The 19,850-nt window shown below is 47.2% G+C and overlaps 2 protein-coding genes across 6 annotated transcripts in view; both read left to right on the top strand.

Moving 5' to 3' along the window:
• The first annotated feature begins 456 nt into the window (after positions 1 to 456).
• The window catches only part of LOC310743075 (uncharacterized protein), a 35,929-nt gene continuing 16,535 nt past the window's right edge, over positions 457 to 19,850 (top strand). Inside the window, exons 1-3 of the mRNA XM_083573171.1 lie at positions 457 to 1,309; positions 2,569 to 2,609; positions 4,383 to 4,515. The gene's annotated coding sequence lies outside the window, so the exon portion shown is untranslated. The remainder of the gene's footprint in view (positions 1,310 to 2,568; positions 2,610 to 4,382; positions 4,516 to 19,850) is intronic.
• Positions 17,976 to 19,850, top strand: part of LOC310742900 (uncharacterized protein) — a 45,797-nt gene continuing 43,922 nt past the window's right edge. For 4 of the 5 annotated variants that reach the window (XM_083572704.1, XM_083572706.1, XM_083572705.1 and 1 more), the window contains exon 1: positions 17,976 to 18,158. The gene's annotated coding sequence lies outside the window, so the exon portion shown is untranslated. Of the gene's footprint in view, positions 18,159 to 19,169; positions 19,306 to 19,850 lie in introns of all 5 variants that reach the window. The other variant, XM_083572702.1, reaches the window with a different exon arrangement.

Genomic DNA, 19,850 nt, shown 5'->3' with positions numbered 1-19,850 from the left:
GGGGGGAGAGCCAGATCTCTGCAGCCCCAGCCCTCAGTCGGAGAGGAGCCTTCAAGCAAAACACAAAGTGAGAAAACTCCTCTTTCCTCACAGCCTCAGGCCCTCTTGGCCGAGATAGAGACAATAAAATACATAGACATACACAGAGCTGGGAGCCTGTTGTTGCGGCGGGGGGGGGGTCCTCTCTCTCTCTCTCTCTCTCACACACACACACACACACACGCACACACAAACAGCTGGCACTCCAGTCCCAGCTCCCCTGGCTGAGCTGGAAACACAAGTCTCAATGCAAAGCACACAAAAATAAAGCCACTCCCCCAAATGTGCAATTTAACTGCTAGCAAAACACTCAGAGCAGCCCCCCCCCCCCTTTTGCCTGAAACACACACAGAGCCACAGCCCCCGGCTCCCTCCATTTCAAGGAATGTGGGTCCCGCACAGCCCTCCGGGCACCTCAGCATCCCGGAGATTGCCTTGTTCCGGTTGGGGGGGGATATTTTGCTTGCTGAGGGCAAGAGTCACAATCCTGTCACATTGCGGGGTGTCAGGCTTTAGGCAAGGGGGTGAGGCTTGGGTGGGCCAGTCCTGTTCACAGTGAATTCTCAGTCTTTGGGGTTCATCGCTCCACCACAACCCCACTTTCCCACACCTTTTAACTACCCTCTTCCCCAAAGCACCACAATAGTATTCACACATCCCCCTAGCTGCAAGGCTTTCCTGAGCTTCGCCTTGGAAAGTATCAGGATTCAACCCACCATCCCGACGGATTTCTGTCTTGACTGCCCCTCCCCACTTCCTGGATTTAACAGCAGCAATACCTAAAACACGGATGGATCTAAGCTCGTGGCGTGGGGTGGGGGAGGGAAGGATTCTGCAATATAAACATTGTGGGGGGGGCACCCCACTTTGCAGTTGGATTGCTGGGATCAGCCCCTCCCCCACTCTCCTGATTCACAGAAGGAAGAGGGGAGGGGGAAACCTTCCTCTCCTCCCCGCCCCCCAAATTCCACCCCTCCCGGCACATCCTTCCCACACCCCGCCTCCGCAAACCCCAAATACCCTCCCCAATATGTTGCTCCTCCTCCTCGCCATCCGGCTCCTGCTCCGGGAATGTGGGGGGGGGGGAGAGCCCCCCTCCCAAACTGCCTGCTTCTCCCGGAAGTGGAGCTTCTGCTCCGGATTGCTGCTTTGCGCCGTAGCTCTAGGGGCGCGCGCTTTCGGAAAGGGGAGGAGGGGCGGCAGGTAAATCCCCCCCACCCACGTGGATGTTGCAGGAAAGGAAAGGAGAATCGCGAGCGAGGACTAAGAGGTAAAGGGGTCGCGGGGGGGGGGAGGCGAGAGAAGGATCCAGAGTCCCCGCCAGCTCCCCCAAGCGCCTGTTGTGGATCTGGATCCCTGCACGCGTGCTGCGAAGGAGGTTTTCCTTGGACCCTTAGGAAGCCCACCCAGGGGATCCCACGAAGCCCTCTCGCCCAATTTCCCCGCGCAGGCATCCCTGGGACTCTGTGGGTTCTGCGCCGAGATAGGTGAGCCATGACGTGAGGGACGCCTGGATAGAGACCCCCCTTGTCCTCCCCTGCTCGTCTTGGGGGGCCCCGCCGGACGGAGAGATGGGGCCGCAGGGCGTGGGGTGAGTCGCGCCAAGGGGGGCCTCTGGGTGCAGGGGAGACTCTGGGACAGAGGGAGGGGGTCGAGGAAGTGGGGAGGGGGAGCATCCCTGGGGCAGGGAAGGGCAGCAATGGGGGGGGGGAGAGCTAGGAAGGCCAGTCTTTGGGGACACGTCTCCATCATGGCGCCCGCCGGGATTCTCTGGAGGGGCCTCCTTGGCTTCTCCCTCCCAGCCAGGAATCGGCCACCCCTTCAAGGCGCCCAGAGGGATCCCTGGAAAGTGGGGGGTCGTGTCCCCCCACCCCTTAGTTCCTGCAACCTCTATCCTCTTCCCACCCCATAAGCCCCTGCCCTGTCCAGACTGTTGCAGGAATTTATGTATAGGTTGGGGGGGGGGGTTGCCCCTCCAGCAGATGTCATGCACATGCAGCCCACTACCAAAATCAGCACCATCACTTTTGTGATTTGTCCCCAAAAAACACCCCATCACAGTTTCTTCCTATCTATTCAAAGGGTGTCTGCTGCATGATACCAAAAGTAAGAATTCACTGATAAATGTATCTCTGTACTGGCTCACTGGGGAAACTTCAGAAATGCATCTAGACATGTGAGCTCAGCTACTCAGCAGCCCCTCTGCCCGAGTGATGATCCCTGGCATCCTGATACCTGAGTGCCAGACAGGTAGCCATTCCAGAAAGAACCAACCCAGATGAAGACAAAAGGGTGTGATTAACTTGGCTGGGAAACAGGGAATGTCCGCCCACCCTTTCTCACAGGTGGGTGGGGTTTGTGGCACCAAGATAGGGCTCACCTGGGCGGGTGCCTCCCACCTGCTTGGGCCGGCCTTTGACCCGCCCTTGGTCAGGAAGGACAATGGATGGCCAGCCGGGGGTGGGGCAAAGGCCAAAGAAAAGAGGGCGACCCCTTTGTCCAAGCCTCTTTGGGTTTTCTTCCTTCCAGAATCAGGATCCTCAGGAGTGTGTCCTGGCGGCTGGATTAAGGTAAGGTCTGGCCTGATTGGAAGGGACATGGCCCCTCCGCCAGGCTAGGCTGCAATTTTGTGGCTTTTCTTTCTGGGCGGGGGGCCAGCTAGGCCTTTTTGTTTTTTTGTAGTGGCGGGGGGGGGGGGAGGCATGGCTCCCTCGCCTCCGCCATCCGCCACCCTCCAGCTGTAGGCTGTAAATATCTCTTTTGTTACACTCAACGGGTGTTTGGTGGAGGGCAAGGGGAACCATGGGGCAGGGTTCAGGATGCTCAGATTACTGCCACCAGACCTCCCCTTCCATGATGTAACCATGATGTAGTTTGGGGGGGGGGTGTAACATTGGGATTAGCAGTGAAATAAATAAATTAAGGTCTTATGTATATAATGAAGGTTCATAAATGTACCAGGCAAACACGTACATAGATATATAGGCCCCATGTCTGAACCTGCACAGGGGAGCAGCCATGGAGCCATTTTGACTCCCAGGCTGACCAGGTGTTTTCTCTGCAAGGTCAAATGGAGCAGCCTCCCCATTGCCTCTTCCTTCACAAATCCTGTCTTAAGGGTTTGAATAGGGTGAGCCTGTGACCTGGCTCAGGAACCAAGTACTTATCATTACAAAAGACTGGCCAGGCTCCCCAGAGTATCCAATCAAGTAAGCATTAACAGGTAACTTGCCAGACAGGAGGTAAACAACCCCCTCAGATTTCTGCTTTAGCCCGCCCTTTCTGTCATGTAGGTAAGATGTTTCTGGGGGTGGTCTTGGACTCCAAGGTGGGCAATTCAGGGTCCTCCTTCTCCTCCTGTGTGTGAAGGGGGCACCCTGTTGCAACCCTTCAATAAAGATCAGGCTTACAAGCTGCTTTGCTTCTCAATATTCTCTGGCTGACCTCTGTTTTTTCCTCTGACCGATGGAGAACCTACAAAGGACTCTATGAGGGCTCTTGTGTCCCCCATAAGGGAATAATGGCAGATTTTCGTTTATTGCAGCAGCTAATAAAGTTTGGGTTCTCTTTTGTTCAGGGCTTCCATCTTGTTCCACCTGGTGGCAGGTGGGAGTCCTGTCACGACAGTCTTCAATAAAGACCAAGCCTACTGGCTGCTGTTTTGCTCTGGTATTCCTGGCTGGTGTCCTTGTTTTTTGTCCAAGGGAGCCCTCAGATTTCTCCTTTAACAAGACACACCTTCTTTCCTGCAAGCTCTACCCAATTCCCACCCCATAAGCCCCTGACCTGTCCAGATAATAATAATAATAATAATAATAATAATAATAATAATAATAATTATTATTATTATTATTATTATTATTATTATTATTATTATTATTTATATCCTGCCCTCCCCAGCTGAAGCCGGGCTCAGAGCGGCTTACAACAATAAAAGTAACAGAGTTTACATAAAATCACAAGCAATTACTTAAAATGCATTCTAAAATCAATTCGTTCTAATATCAATTCAAAATCAAATTAATGGCAGATACAGCGGTTCTGCCAAGTCCAACCATTGGTCCTCCTGGAGAGGAGAGGAAATTCCAAGAGGAAGAGGGGAGGGGAGAGGCCTTCTCAGAAGCGGCTCTTGGTTTCCGCAATCCCACCCAGGAAGCAGCCAGAAACCTTTTCCTCTCTCTCAGGCTTCCATCTTTAAGTGTCTTTTCCACTGCCAGCTTCATTGAGGATGAGGATAATGTACACCTGTCATTAGAAACGGGTGCAGAGTCCATGGAATGGCTCTCCGGATTGATCTAGAAGGTGCACCTCAAAAGCATTTCTGTTCCTCTTATTCTTTGAAGGCAGTGTCAGAGTGACTGACAAGCTGAGATACAACCCATCAGCATCCAATGATAGTGATTGCATGAATCTTCCCAGTCAAAGGACCCATTTTCATGATAGACAGTGCCTGTGGCTGGAGGCTCTACACGCAGTGTGCCTATACAGGACAAAGACTGCCAGTATTAGCACAGGTGAGGTGTGTGACCTCCCCCCCAAATTGACAGACTTTGTGTGAATGAGAGTTTGTGGGTGGGATTATTGTTTACGGCAACCCTGTTGCTCCTACAAGGGAGCACCCAGGGGTCTGAACCTTCATCCCCCAACCAAGTTCTGGACATGGCCCAGGAGGAAGAAGGGGAAACACTGCATAGCAGGGCCCCCAGCTCCCCTAGAGGGTCCAGAAGGATACCATGGTCAAAGGTCTCCAAAGCCGCTGAGAGATCCAGCAGAACCAGGAAACAGCTTTTCCTCTCAGCCTCTAGACCATCGGAGATCATGAGTCACAGCAACCAGGGTAGTTTCAGTTCCATGATGAGGCCTGAATCCCAATTGGAAGGATAATGATAGAAGAAGCTTTCCTGGTCCTGCACCCCCAAAAGCTCCAGGCACAATACTTTCATTAGCTTTGAAGGGGCCATCGGATACTTGGTGGTCTTTTCTTCAAAAGACAAATAATCTGAATACTTTTAAATTGATGTATGATATAAACAGCACTTCTGTTTTCCTTGTTCCACTTTGGAGAGACTTTGATACACAGGTCTGAGTTCATCACTCCCCCTGAAACTGCTGTGTTAGCAGCACTGGCTGGACAGTGTGTTTGGGGGTTCAGGGCTGCCTAGACAACAAGACCCCCTTCTCAGCCTGGCTTATATGGTCCCAAGGAAAGCAGAGCAGTACTTTTGGCACCAGCTTGGCTGCAGGAGTTGCTGGAAGGAGGTGTGCAGGACACCATCCAACCGCCTTAGAGAGTCCACTCGGGATTTGTGTGAGTTTTCCTACAAAGCCTACTCCTGAATACAACTAAAGAGGGAGCAAAGGAGGTTTTTCTCCACAGCTTTTTCTTCTCCTGAAGCTAACTCAAGAGGAAGTGAGGGAGTGTACCAAAGTATTATGACCAGAGTTTTCCTTCTCGAAGGGTTCCCTTCCCTGGTTGATCAGCCCCATCTGCCCTCACTTTCCTCTGCAGAATGGGCAGAATCTGCCTTCTTGACTGTGGGATTCACTGTTGTTCTCATCCTCTCCATCCACCAGGGCCTGCCTTCACCTGCAACAGAATTCCCTAATACACCAAGGATTTGAGACCCATCAACTATCCTCACCTGTTTTAGCTTGCCGGTTGAAGCTGTTCCTGGGATTGTGGTCCCTATTCCATCCTGACAGTTTCTGGAAGCCACAGGTGAGAGCTGAGTGCAGGGTGGGGACCAATGGTGGGTAGATTACCCCAGAAGGTGGACAACATGTCCCCCACCAAAGGTACTAACACTCCCCTAACACCCCATGAGAATGTATGATTATGATCTTTAAGAGAGAACAGGAATAAATTCATGTCCCCAGAAATAACACAACTTCAGGCCATTAGTGAATCAATACTACATTTTAAAGGAACTACACATTCCACCAAGTACAGTTTATCTATTTGCCTTGAATATCCTGCTTTTCAGTGTCGTTTTAGGATAGTCCTGCGTCAGAAGACGGGCACAAGATTAGACAGCACATCATTTTTTAAAAAAAATCAAGCTGCTTTATGAACATTGATTGAGGATTATGAAAGTTGCTGATGAATTACTATCATTTGATGACATTGCAACTTCATTTCCTAAAAATTGGGAGCATGGGTAGGAGGTGAGGGAATGTAGGAGACGTTGAAATAGGAGAAGGTGCTAATGGAGCTTGATGTGTTCTCTTTCCCTTAGTTCTCTTCCTTGAAACCCAAACAGGATTTCCGTTCCTCCCACTCTGAAGAAGGAGATGGAGAAGACAGTCAGAACTCCAGGGGATGGGTCACCTTTGGTTTCATTAGGAATAGAAATTAAAATGTGTGAAATGTGGAATATGCGTCATTGAATGAGCACACATAGTTCACATCAACGACCTCCAACAGGGGAGAAACCACTTAAAATTATGGAGTGTGGGAAAAGTTTCAGTCGGAGTGGACACCTAAATATGCATCAATGGACACACACAGGGGAGAAACCATATAAATGTATGGAGTGTGGAAAGAGCTTCAGTAAGAGTGGACACCTCAATATGCATCAACGGACTCACACAGGGGAGAAACCATTTAAATGTATGGAGTGTGGAAAGAGCTTCAGTCAAAGTGGAAGCCTTAGAAGACATCAACGGACTCACAGAGGGGAGAAACCATTTAAATGTATGGAGTGCGGAAAGAGCTTCAGTCGGAATGGAGACCTTAAATTACACCAGTGGATTCACACAGGGGAGAAACCATTTAAATGCATGGAGTGCGGAAAGTGCTTCAGTGATGGACTTCCGGGTTAGCGCCAGCGCTTAATGGCGGATTTCTCCCGGAGCTCCGGGAGAGATCTGCTTCGTGGGTTCGGGTCCTGTCAGCTACGGCGGAGCGGGGACCCTAAAAAATCACAGGCACATAGCCTGTGAACTGGAGACTCGGCGGGCACCTTTGCGCCCCCCCGACGCTGTGAAATAGCCTTTTTAAAGGCTGCGGATCTGCGGAGGGAGTGTTGGAGCGGTGCTGAGAGTCGTCTTCACCCAATCTGCGAAGCGAAGCCGCGTCGCCATTAGCGGAGAGCGCTGACTTCTTCCAAGGAATTTGGATTAAAAGGAACGTCTATCCGTGAGTAGGATTGAACGTTAAAACTTAATTTGACACTAAAATTGAAGAAATTGGACACCGAGACGGACAAGCACCAAAAAGGAAGTCTGCTTTCCGTCCTGTAGAAAGATCAAAGCGAAGGACATTCCAGCCGTAACCGATTGAGAGGGGAGCCGTGAGAGCTAAGAAATCCACCACCAAGTAAAGAACTCCCTCCCCGAAGGCAGGAGGGGGAGGGAAGAAGATTTTAAAGTGTTTTCCTGCCTTTTTGAAGGAATTTGAGTTATTTACCGCTGCTCTTGTACCCTGGGAGCGGACTGCCGGAGAAAAGGAACCGGCTTAGGACTGAGGATACAAGAAGGTAAAGAAGTATCTTTAATTAACTGACTTTGGTTACTTTCAATCTGAAACACTTATTTTGTTGCACAGTACAGCTACTTTGCAGGACTTTACTGATTTGGATTTTTTTAAGAAAGAGAAAGAATAACTGGAAAGAACTACTATGACTTTTGTTTGATTTATGGAGAGTGGGAGAATAATTTGGAAGTAAGAATTTGATTGTATGCCCTCTAGAGGACTTAAAAATTGTTTCAGCAACAAGTGGAATTTTAAATCTGAGAACTTTTTGTCTGACAGCTCTAGAGCGTGGGTATGACCTTGAGTGAAAGACTTTGTTATGGCAGATGGTAAAGAGAAACATCACAAGAAAGAGGATTCACAAGAAACAACCTTGAGATCTGGCAGACAATACAAAGTTGATTCTTCTATGCAAAGAAGGGCTTCTGTATCAGGAGCCTCGGGAATTACAGCTATACCAAAGGCAAAAGTGAAAATAATGTCTTCAGAAGAATCCTTTGCTAGGGTACTGGAGAAGATAAGTGACTCTCTAGAGGAATTAAAAAAGCAAGGTGCAGAAACTAAAGTACAAGTTGCTGAAACAAATAAAAAAATTGAAGAAATCTCTGGGAAAATTGACTCAAATACAAAAAGCATAACTGACCTTGGGAACAAAGTGAATGCAAATGCAGAAGTAATTGGAAAATTATTGGAAGAATCATCCACAACAAGAAAAATAGCTGAGGAAGCTAAAGAAATTGCAACTGCTGCGGAGGGAAAATTTCCACCAGTGTTTAAGAAACTTAATGAATATGAACTGGCACTCTCAATGCAAGATTTGCAACGCAAGGAGAGGAACCTTAGGATTAGGCTTGTGCCGGAAAAGGAAGAAGACAACCTGGTGGACTATCTGACAAAAGAATTTTCTGACTTTTGGAAGCAGGAGCTGGATAAAGAACAATTTAAAATAGAAAGTGCATTCAGATTGGGAGCAAGGCAGAAGAAGAACAGACCCAGAGACTGTTTAATAACTCTGAGATCAAAGGAGGAACGAGATAAGATATTGAACCTGCATTACCAAACAACCCTTCGAATTGAAGATTCTTATATTGAGATTTTTAAGGATATCCCGAAAAATATTTTGGACGCAAGAGGACATTACAAGGACCTGGTGATTCTGCTGAGAAGGAACTACATACCATTCAGGTGGGAGTTCCCCCAAGGCTTGTCTTTTAAATATAAGGGGAAGAAAAGAAGAATAAAGACAGTGAGTGATAAAGACAAGTTCCTGGAGGAACACGAAGAAGACCTACAGAAAGAGACCCATCCAGGAGAAGGACATCCTTCAAGATTGGACAAAGATGCAGAACTACCGACAAAGGACGAACAACAACTGGGAGCTGTAGGAGGAATTAAATAACCCCATCATGGCTTTGCAACTTCTAACCTGGAATTGTAATGGTCTAAACAACCCCCGAAAAAGAAAAAATATATTCCATGTTTTAAAGAAAGATCATTTGGACTTGATTTGCCTACAAGAGACCCATGTAACAAGAGTACACAGAAAATTGCTAATAAATAAGAGATTAGGACAAGAATTTATATCTTCAGACAAAGTAAAAAAGAGAGGAGTGGTGATCTACGTAAAGGAAAATTTGCAGCCGAAACAAATTTTTAAAGATGATCAAGGAAGGTATTTGGCAATTGAAATTCAATACCAAGGAGAAAAATTTTTGATTCTGGGAGTATACGCACCAAATGAAGGGAAAGCAGAATTTTTCAAGAAGTTGCATGAAACTTTAATGGACTATATGGATTACAAACTAATCATGATGGGAGATATGAATGGAGTGGTTTCAACAAATATGGATAAAGCACAAAGACAGGTTGTGACAAAAGATGGAAGACTACCAAAAACTTTCTTTGAAATGACTGACAATATGGATTTGATAGATATTTGGAGAACAAAACACCCATTAGAGAGAGAGGGAACCTTCTTTTCTGAAGCCAAAATGACATGGACTCGGATTGACCAAATCTGGGTGACTAGCAGTATGGCGTCGAATATAAAAAAAGTGGAAATCTGCCCAAAAACTTTCTCCGACCATAATGCAGTAAAGATGGTGATGAAACAAACAACAACTGGCTCTTTTAGATGGAGAATGAATGACATTCTATTTAGAGACGAGGAGATTTGTAAAAAGGCCCAAAAAACTCTGAAAGATTATTTTGAAATTAATCTAAGGACTAAAGTAGAAAAAAGAATAATTTGGGACGCAAGTAAAGCCGTGATGAGAGGATTTCTGATACAACAAAACACATTAAAGAGAAGAAAGCAAAATGAGAGAAAGGAGAAAATTCTGGATAAGATAAAAGAAGGGGAAAGGAAACTAAGAATGAAGCCAAAATCGCAAGAGATATTAAGAGAAATTAAATTTCACCAAACACAATATATGGAACTGACGAATCAGGAAATAGAATGGAAAATCAAACAAATGAGACAGAAGTTCTTTGAATCGGCAGATAAATGTGGCAAGTTATTGGCCTGGCAAATAAAGAAGAGACAAAAACTCAACACGGTTACAAACCTAGAAGTGGAAGGAAAGAATATATGCAACCCAGCAGAAATTAGAAATTGCTTTCAGAACTACTTTAGACAACTGTATACACAAGGGCCGCAGAACGAAACAGATATACAACAATTCCTCGAGAAAAATGGGCTGAAAAAGATTTCGCAGGAAAGTAAGATAATCTTGAATCAGGAAATAACAGCTCAAGAAATAGAAGATGCCATTCAAAATATGACATTGGGCAAATCACCTGGACCAGATGGACTGACTTCCAAATATTACAAAGTGTTGAAGGAAGGACTTATACAACCTTTGATGGAAGTCTGCAACGAGATCATGAAGGGGAAAAGGGCACCTGATACGTGGAGAGAGGCTTATATCACACTTATACCAAAGACAGAGACTGAAAAGACCCAACTTAAGAACTACCGACCCATCTCCTTACTAAATGTGGATTACAAAATCTTTGCTGATGTTTTAGCAAAGAGACTGAAAAGAGTTTTGATGGAGGAGATTCATGGGGACCAGGCGGGCTTTCTCCCGAAAAGGCATTTGTCAGACAATGTAAGGAACATAATTGACATTTTGGAGAAGCTGGAAGTGAACATAAACACTAAGGCCGTTTTGATATTTGTGGATGCTGAGAAAGCCTTCGACAACATTTCTTGGAGTTTTATGCTGAAGAACCTCCGGGGGATGGGGGTAGGCCAAGGGTTTGAAAATGGTATAGGTGCAATATATTCTGAACAGAAAGCAAAATTAATTGTAAATAATGTTGTAACAAAAGAGTTCAAGATTGAAAAAGGGACACGACAGGGGTGCCCTATTTCCCCATTACTTTTTATATCGGTCCTTGAGGTTTTGCTTAATATGATCAGGAGGGACCAGTTGGTTAAAGGCATTCAGGTCGGAGCCAAACAATACAAATTGAGAGCATTTGCAGATGACCTGGTACTTACATTACAGGAGCCAGAAGCTAGCACGAAAAGAGTTTTGGAAATAATTCAAGAGTTTGGTCAGCTGGCAGGATTTAAATTGAATAAGTCAAAGACCAAGGTATTGGAGAAAAATCTAACACAGATTGAAAAAGAAAGGTTTCAGAATGAGACGGGGTTGACTGTGGCTAAAAAAGTAAAATATTTGGGTGTGAATATGACAGCTAAAAATGTGAATTTATTTAAAGATAATTATGAAAAAACTTGGACAGAAGTGAAAAAAGATTTAGAAATATGGTCAAATTTGAAGCTTTCCTTGTTAGGTCGAATTGCAGCTATAAAGATGAATGTTTTGCCAAGAATGTTGTTTTTGTTTCAAACACTACAAATAATGGATAAAATGGACTGTTTCAAGAAGTGGCAGAAAGATATATCTAAATTTGTCTGGCAGGGCAAGAAGCCCAGAATAAAATTTAAGATACTAACGGATTCAAAGAAAAGAGGGGGGTTTGCCCTGCCAGACTTTAAATTGTACTATGAAGCGGCAGCTTTCTGCTGGCTAAAAGAATGGCTGCTTCTTGAAAACACAGACATTTTGGATTTGGAAGGATTTAATAACATTTTTGGGTGGCATGCATATTTGTGGTATGACAAGGTTAAAGCGCACAAAAGTTTCAAAAATCATATTGTCAGAAAAGCACTGCTGAATGTCTGGGTTAGATATAAGGACTTGCTGGAAAATAAGACTCCAAGATGGTTATCACCAATGGAAGCTAAGGCAGTTAAAAAGCTAAATATGGAGTCGAAATGGCCGAGATATTGGGAAATTTTGGAAAAGGAAGGGGACAAAATGAGATTACAGAGTTTTGAAAAATTAAAAGAGAAGGTGAGAGATTGGTTACATTATCACCAAATAAATGAACTGTATAAACTAGACAGGAAAATAGGCTTCCAGGTGGAAAAATCAAAATTAGAGACTGAGCTGTTAGAATCCAGTACTAAGAATTTGTCAAAAATGTATGATTTGCTGCTGAAATGGAATACACAAGATGAAATGGTAAAATCAAGTATGATTAAATGGGCACAGGACATTGGTCATAACATTATGTTTGCTGATTGGGAAAAGTTGTGGACCACCGGGTTGAAGTTCACGGCGTGTAACGCCTTAAGAGAAAATATAATGAAAATGATTTACAGGTGGTACATAACCCCAGTCAAGCTTGCAAAGATCTATCACTTGCCTGATAATAAATGTTGGAAATGTAAAGAAAAGGAAGGTTCTTTTTTTCACCTCTGGTGGACGTGCCCGAAGATCAAGGCATTCTGGGAAATGATTTACAATGAGTTGAAAAAGGTATTTAAATATACCTTTACCAAGAAACCAGAGGCCTTTCTCTTGGGTATTGTCGGCCAGGGGGTGTTAAAGACAGATATAACCTTTTTCATGTATGCTACAACAGCAGCTAGAATACTCATTGCAAAGTACTGGAAGACACAAGATATACCCACACTGGAAGAATGGCAGATGAAGGTGATGGACTATATGAATTTGGCGGAGATGACGAGCAGAATCCGAGACCAGGGAAGAGAAGCGGCGGAAGAAGAATGGAAAAAGTTTAAGGAGTATTTAAAGAAACATTATAAAATTGGTGACAGTGAGAATGATGTTGGATTAAAATAACTGGTTACTATTAGTAAGGGTTATGATGAAGAGAATAAGGGTGAATAATATAAATTTATAATAAAATAAGGTAAGATCTCGTTGAACAACCATAAGAACTTGGAATACAGAAACGGGAAGTAAGGGGAGGTCGAGGAAGTAAGGTTTATAAATTGGGTTATGAAATGGTATTTGTTTTTTATGTTTTATTATTGTTTGATGTTTGTTTATGTATGTTCTGTTTTTGTTATATCAAAAATTGTTCAATAAAAATATTATTAAAAAAAAGGAAAGTGCTTCAGTGATAATGGAAGCCTTAGAAGACATCAACGGACTCACACAGGGGAGAAACCATTTAAATGCATGGAGTGTGGAAAAAGCTTCAGTTTCAATGCAACCCTGCGAAGACATCAACAGACTCACAAAGGAGAGAAACCATATAAATGTAAGGAGTGTGGAAAGAGTTTCAGTCAGAGTGGACACCTCAATATACATCAACGGACTCACACGGGTGAAAAACCATATAAATGTATGGAGTGTGGGAAGAGATATAGTGATAATGGACAACTTAGAACACATCAACGGATTCACACAGGGGAGAAACCATTTAAATGCATGGATTGCGAAAAAAGCTTTAGTGATAATGGATCCTTTAGGAAACATCAACGGACTCACACAGGGGAGAAACCATATAAATGTATGGAGTGCGGGAAGAGCTTTAGTGAAAGTGGATCTCTTAGAAAACATCAACGAACTCACACTGGGGAGAAACCATTTAAATGCATGGATTGCAAAAAAAGCTTTAGTGATAATGGATCCCTTAGAAAACATCAACGGACTCACACAGGGCTGCAGGCAGAGTGGAATCCTTGATTTTCATCAACAAACTCACACAAGAGACAAACCATATAAATGGCAGCAAAGGAGATAAGAGTTTCAGTCCTAGTGGAACATCAACAGACATGCACAGAAAGAACTTTAATAGTTGCCACCCTACAAACCATCAACAACCTCAAAGTGGAGAAGCAGTTTAAATGGAGGGATTACAAAAAGTGCTTTAGTTATAATGGAGTGTTTAGGAAACATCTAGGGAGTCTCACAAGGGAGAACCCATTTAGATGTATGGAGCACGGGACATGTTCCACTCAGAGGAAATCCTTCTTCCGGCTTCAGGGCCCAGCTGAGTGTTGTCATTCTCTCCAACTAGGTAACTCCTGTCTAATCTGCTCTCTGTCTGCGTCTCTCCCTGCTTCTGAGACCACTGGAAACGAGGGGGGCCGTTTCTCCCCCTCCAGCTCCTCTTCTGAGGAAAGCTGATCTGCCTGAGAATGGATTCCCCCATATTTGGCTTCAGACCATTCCCTGACAAAACACATTGCTCTATGTCCTTCCAGCCTCTTTCCTCCCTTGCTCCCTTCTGCCGGTGTGTGTGCCTGACTTAGATATCCTGTGTGCTGTATTTTTTTTACAGCTGAAACTGGATTTGCTCTCAGGAGCTAAGTTTTGTGCCTCACTGGGGACCCAGTGAGAACTGTATGCTTTGAAAACTCAGTAAACTATTACGGAAGAAGTCCTGCTGCTTCTATGTGTGTTTTTTATGTCAGTGTGGGACTTGCTCTACACGTGACCCCTACCCCGCTGATGCTTGGCTAAGGCCCTGGAGTTGCTGTACTCAAGCATTCAAGATGGGTATTTGTGTGTCAGACTGGTTTTTGCACCAAACTCTATGTACTGGTCCAGGGGGGAGGTTACTGTGGGGCGAGGTCCAGGACCGGAGTCGAGGGTCGGCAGACAGTCCTCCACGGGCAAAGCGGGGTCCACAGCGAGGGGCCGGGGCAAGGACAGGAACTCTGGGAGAACCGGACTGGGTGCTGGCCGAAACAGCTCTTCAACGACGTTGCTCCCGCAACCTGGGACCGGGCTGACTGGCGTTTATCTTCTCTGAGGCCAGGGGCGATCCCAACCCCCAGGAGACCAGCCTCTCCTGGCCTTAAGGTGAGCACTTAAGGTGTTTTTGCTTGGCAGGGGGTTGGACTCGATGGCCCTTGTGGTCTATTCCAACTCTATGATTCCTCCTGGGAGAAACCAGTTCCCTTCGCCTCTCTGCCCTGAGCCTCTGTAGTTCAGGAGAGGCTGAAGGGTTACTGGACCCAGGGGGAGACTCACCTGCAGGCACTGAGTCCTCAACCACCTCCGGAGCCAGAGTGGATTCACCTGGTGCCTGCTCCTGAGGATCCGGCACAGGTGCAGGTGCTTCAGAATCAAGGCCCTGCCCCAGTTCAGCCGGCCCTGGAGGCGGGGACTCCTGTGCAGGCTGGGATTCCTCCGGTTCAGCCTCTGAATCGGATTCCCAGGCCATCACACTCTGTCTCCCCCACCACCGCATGATCTCCAAACACTACTTATTCAACAGAACTTCATCCCTGCCCCCTGCACATTCTGAAGAAAATTTTAATGGGAGATCCCCCCCAACGTAACTGCAAGAGGGGGAAGGATGGGTTGCAGGTACCAGGAAAGTCTCCTGATGGGCCCATCTTCACTCATGAACCACATAGGGGAAACCCAGAGCTACTGCTTATTCTGGGGTTTGGGGAGGATAATATTTTTCCATAGTCCCAGAAGTTATTAGTCAATCATGCTGCTAGGGAGTCTTCCTGCCAGAGGACCACAGTGCATATTGCTATCCTACTGATTTTACTCTTGTTGTTGCTGTTGCTGTCATGGACTGGCTGGGTTCGGGGGGGGGGGGGGAGACACCAGTCTGGGGTACCCACAAGGGAAGAAGGCTCAGATCCTGGGGACTGGTGGTGGGATGGCGATGAGAAGATAGAGGGAGAAAATGGAGCAGAATGGGAGAAGAGGTGTTGCAAGCTGAGGAGGAAACAGGGTTTGGTGAGCAGGCAGGCTCAGAGGGAGGAGAGGAGGGGGGCTAGGAGACCGAGAGGAGGCCGGCTACTGAAGCATCCAGGGAGACTCCCCCTCCTGCTGCGACCACCTCCCCTCTCCCCTGGTCTAGAGCACACAGAGAAATCCAGTTCAGACCCATGAGCCTATACATTATATTAATGGGTGTAGGGTTTTTTTGTCCCAACATGCATCACTTTAATCTCATTGACAATGAACTGTATTGTCTGCCCATTCACCCCATTTGGAGAGGTCCTTTTGGAGCTCCTTGCACCTCTCTTTTTTTGAACAACCCTGGACAATTTACATCGACTTTTAAAACTTCCCCTCTTCACCCAGAATACGTTTCGAGTAGCATCTTCACTAGTATGTCACAAATAGGGAGGGGTATCAAAGGGTTACACAAGTTCAACAGTTGGTCACTCCATCAGATACATCTCTGGACACCTCTCCAGTACCCATCACCCAGAGAACAATAAAACTATCGACATAATACAGTTGTACCTCTGGTTAAGAACCTAAATCATTCCAGAGGTCTGTTCTTAACCTGAGGTACCAGTTTAGCTAATGGGACCTCTTGCTGCTGGCGCGCCACCATTGCCACCGTGCGATTTCTGTTCTCATCCTGAAGCAAAGTTCTTACCCCGAGGTACTATTTCTGGGTTAGTGGATTCTGTAACCTGAAGCGTCTATAACCCAAGGTACCACTGTAGTAGTAGCAATAATAATAATATTTATATCCCGCCCGCCCCCCTTGTCGAAGCCGGGCTCAGAGCGGCTAACAACAGTAAAAGTAACACGGTTTACATAAAATCACAATCAATTAATTGAAATACTTTCCAAAATCAATTCATTCTAAAATCAATTCAGAATCAAATTACATCCTTGCCCTCAGAGCTTCTCCTGAGATGGGCTTTCAGAACACCTGGCTTGGTCAACTGCCTCTGTGGAAGTCTATTGTCGCCCCTTGGTCACACCCTGGGTGGGGCGAAGTGTACGTGCTCTCACGCTCAGGGGATTATGGCAGAAGGCCCTGTTTTTGCTGCCTACGTGGCTATCCGCTTCCAGGGTCATGGAGGAGGGTGAAGCCTAAATTTACTTTTTCTTAAGAGTTAAAATGGCATTGGAATGGGAAGAATCGGTTAAAGTATGGATTTTATATGAATTTACAAATTTAGGTATCATTCCCTGAGCTGTCAAGCTGAAAGGATACATTCAGACACAATCTTTGTAACATTGTAGCAACTTTAGGCAATCAAAACCAAAATGGCTATATTTAATATACTTTGAGCAGCAGGAGGGCGCTGAGACAATCGTGCAAAGGCTGAGCTGAAACACTGGTTTGCAGGCAGTTTCAGCCGTCATTGGCTAGCTGTCAAAACATAGTGCTCTTGATTGGTGAGCTTCGGTTATTCATAAATCCCGCCGGCAGCACTTGAGCACCAGAGAAGGGGGGAGGCGCATTTCCTCTAGGGACACATTTCTGGGGTCCCCACGTTGCGCCCCAGCCTGGCTCCACTCTGCCAGGGCAGCTGCATTTTGTTTCGCTGCAGGTGAGCCTGCCCCGTGCAACGTGGGGCTCTTAAGGGAACTTCGGGGGGGGGCCGGGGGGACTAGAGCTTCCCCGCACTTGCAAAGGACCAGTAGAAGCGGAGGGGAGGCAGGCAGCAGGAGGGCGATGGGGAGGAACCAGCGAGAAGGAGCTTCTGGAGCCTGGGCAGCCCCCTCCCCGCCTGCTCCCGGAAGGTTTCCCGAGCCCCTCCCCTTTTCATTTCAAGGACTGGGGGACCTCAGCATCCCGGGGTTGCTTTGCTCCGGGGGGGGGGAAGCTATTTTGTTTGCTGAGGGCAGGAGTCACAATCCTGTCACATTGTGCTGTGTCTGGCTTTTAGGTAAGGGAGGGAGGCTCAGGTGGGAAACAGTTGAGAAGGAAAAAATCCTGGGGTGCGGATTTACTCCGTTGCCCAGCTCGTCAGGGTGCCACTCCCCGGGGGTCCCTCTGGTCAGCAAAAGAAGCAAACGGCGGTCAGTTGACGTGAACTTTATGTGTTGCAGCAAGGTTGAAACACACCAAACACACCAAGAAACACACCAAGAGTAGGAACCCCGAGAAGATGGTTGCATGGATTTTTAAGACCTCTCCCCATTTCCCACAATACATTTTTCCACAGCATCTTTGATGCATCACAGATTTGTCACAAAGGAGGAGTCTTTGGCATTCAGAAACATGGACCCGTCACCCACCCCTGTCAACAGCCCCAGTTTCCCTCTCCTTTTAACTACCCTCTTCCTCTAAGAACCATAATAGTATCTACAGATCCCCCCCAGCTGCAAGGCTTTCCTGGGCTTCTCCGTTGGAAGTATCAGGATCCTCCTCCTCCAATCTGGCTTCTGTTCCGGGAATAAGGGAGGGGTGACCCCCCTCCCAACCTGAGTGCTTCTCCCGGAAGTGGAGCTTCTACGCCGGATTGCCGCTCAGCACCATAGCTCTAGGGGCGCGCCCTTTCGGAAAGGGGAGGAGGGGCGGCAGGGGACCCCCCCAAAAAAACATCGATGTTGCAGGAAAGGAATTGAGAATCGGGATCGAGGACAAAGAGGTAAAGGGGTCGCGGGGGGGGAGAGAGGGGAGAGAAGGACCCAGAGAGGGACTCCGCGCCAGCTCCCCAAAGCGCCTTCCGTGGGCCCCCCCGGCAGGGCCTGGATCCCTGGACGTGTGCTGCGAAGGGGGCTTTCCTCGGCAGGGGTGGACATGGGGCGCCCACCCACGGGGTCCCACGAGGACTCCCTGGCCCCGTTTCCCCCCGCGCAGGCATCCCTGGGGCCCTGTGCGCTCCGTGCGGAGAGAGGCAGACCATGAAAGGGTTAAGGGGCGCGAGAGACGCCTAGATAGAGACCCCCCGTCCCTCCCCATCTCGTCTTGGGGGCCCCTCCGGATGGAGAGATGGGTCGCGCATGGCGAGGGGTGAGCCGCGCCAAGGAGGCCTCTGGGTGCAGGGGAGACTCCGGGAGAGAGGGAGGGGGCCAAGGGTGGGGGGAGCCGGGAGGAGGAGGGAGGGGAGCATCCCTGGGGTAAGGAAGCGCAGCATTGGCGGGGTTGGGGGGGGGAGACATCTCCATCGTGCGCCCACGAGGAATCTCCAGAGGGGCCGCCTTGGCTTCTCCCTCCCACCCAAGAATCGACCCCCCCCCCTTCAAGGCAACCAGAGAGGGATCCCTGGAAAGTGGGGGGGTCCTGTCCCCACCACCCCTTCCTTCCTGCAAGCTCCATCCTCTTCCCACCCCATAAGCTCCTGCCCTGTCCAGACACAGCGAATCTGCCCAGTCCAACCACTGTTCACCCTGGAGAGGAGAGGAAAGAGGAAGAGAGGGGGGGGCCTTCTCAGAAGCGGCTCTTTGTTTCCGCAATCCCCCCCAGGAAGCAGCCAGAAACCTTTTCCTCTCTCTCAGGCTTTTATCTTCAAGTGTCTTTTCCACTGCATGGTTTATTGAGGATGAGGGAAATGTACACTTGTCATCAGAAACAGGGGTGCAGAACCTATTTAATTGATCTCAGGATTGATATAGAAGGTGCGACTCAAAGGCATTTCTGTTCCTCTTACTTTTTATAGGCAATGTCAGAGTGACTGACAAGCTGAGATACTTCCCAGTCAAAGGACCCATTTTCATGATAGACAGTGCTTGTGGCTGGAGGCTCTACAGACAGGGTGTGCCTATGCAGGCCAAAGACTGCCAGTATTAGCACAGGTGAGGTGTGTGACCTTCCCAAATTTACAGACTGTATGTGAATGAGAGTTTGTGGGTGGGATTATTGTTTACGGCAACCCTGTGATTTTCTCCACCCAAAACATTTCATGAGCTGATATTGCACTACGAATTCCAAAATAACTACAAAAAAAATCACAAGATAATACAAATGATTGTAGTATTTATACCCTGCCCATCTGGTTGGGTTCCAGTACACATAAAAGACAGTAAAACATCAAACATTAAAAACCTCCTAATACAGGTCTCCCTTCAACTATCTTCTAAATGTCAGGTAGTTGTTCATTTCCTTGACCTCTGAAGGGAGGGAACCAGCAGAAGACCCTCAGAGGAGGACCTCAGTGTTCAGAGGGAAGGATGGGGTGGAGACACTCCTTCAGGTCTACGGGGCTGAGGCTGTTTAGGGCTCTAGGTCTCAGATCTTGCTCCTTCATAACAATCTCCTAGACTGACATATAGTTAGCAGAGTAGGAAAAAACACTCAGATCAGGAATAAATTCATATCTCAAGAAATAACACAACTTCAG

This window comes from Podarcis filfolensis, assembly GCF_964270895.1.
Source record: "Podarcis filfolensis genome assembly, chromosome: 10".
NCBI classification, from domain to species: Eukaryota; Metazoa; Chordata; class Lepidosauria; order Squamata; family Lacertidae; genus Podarcis; species Podarcis filfolensis.
This window is presented reverse-complemented; position numbering and strand designations above follow the sequence as displayed.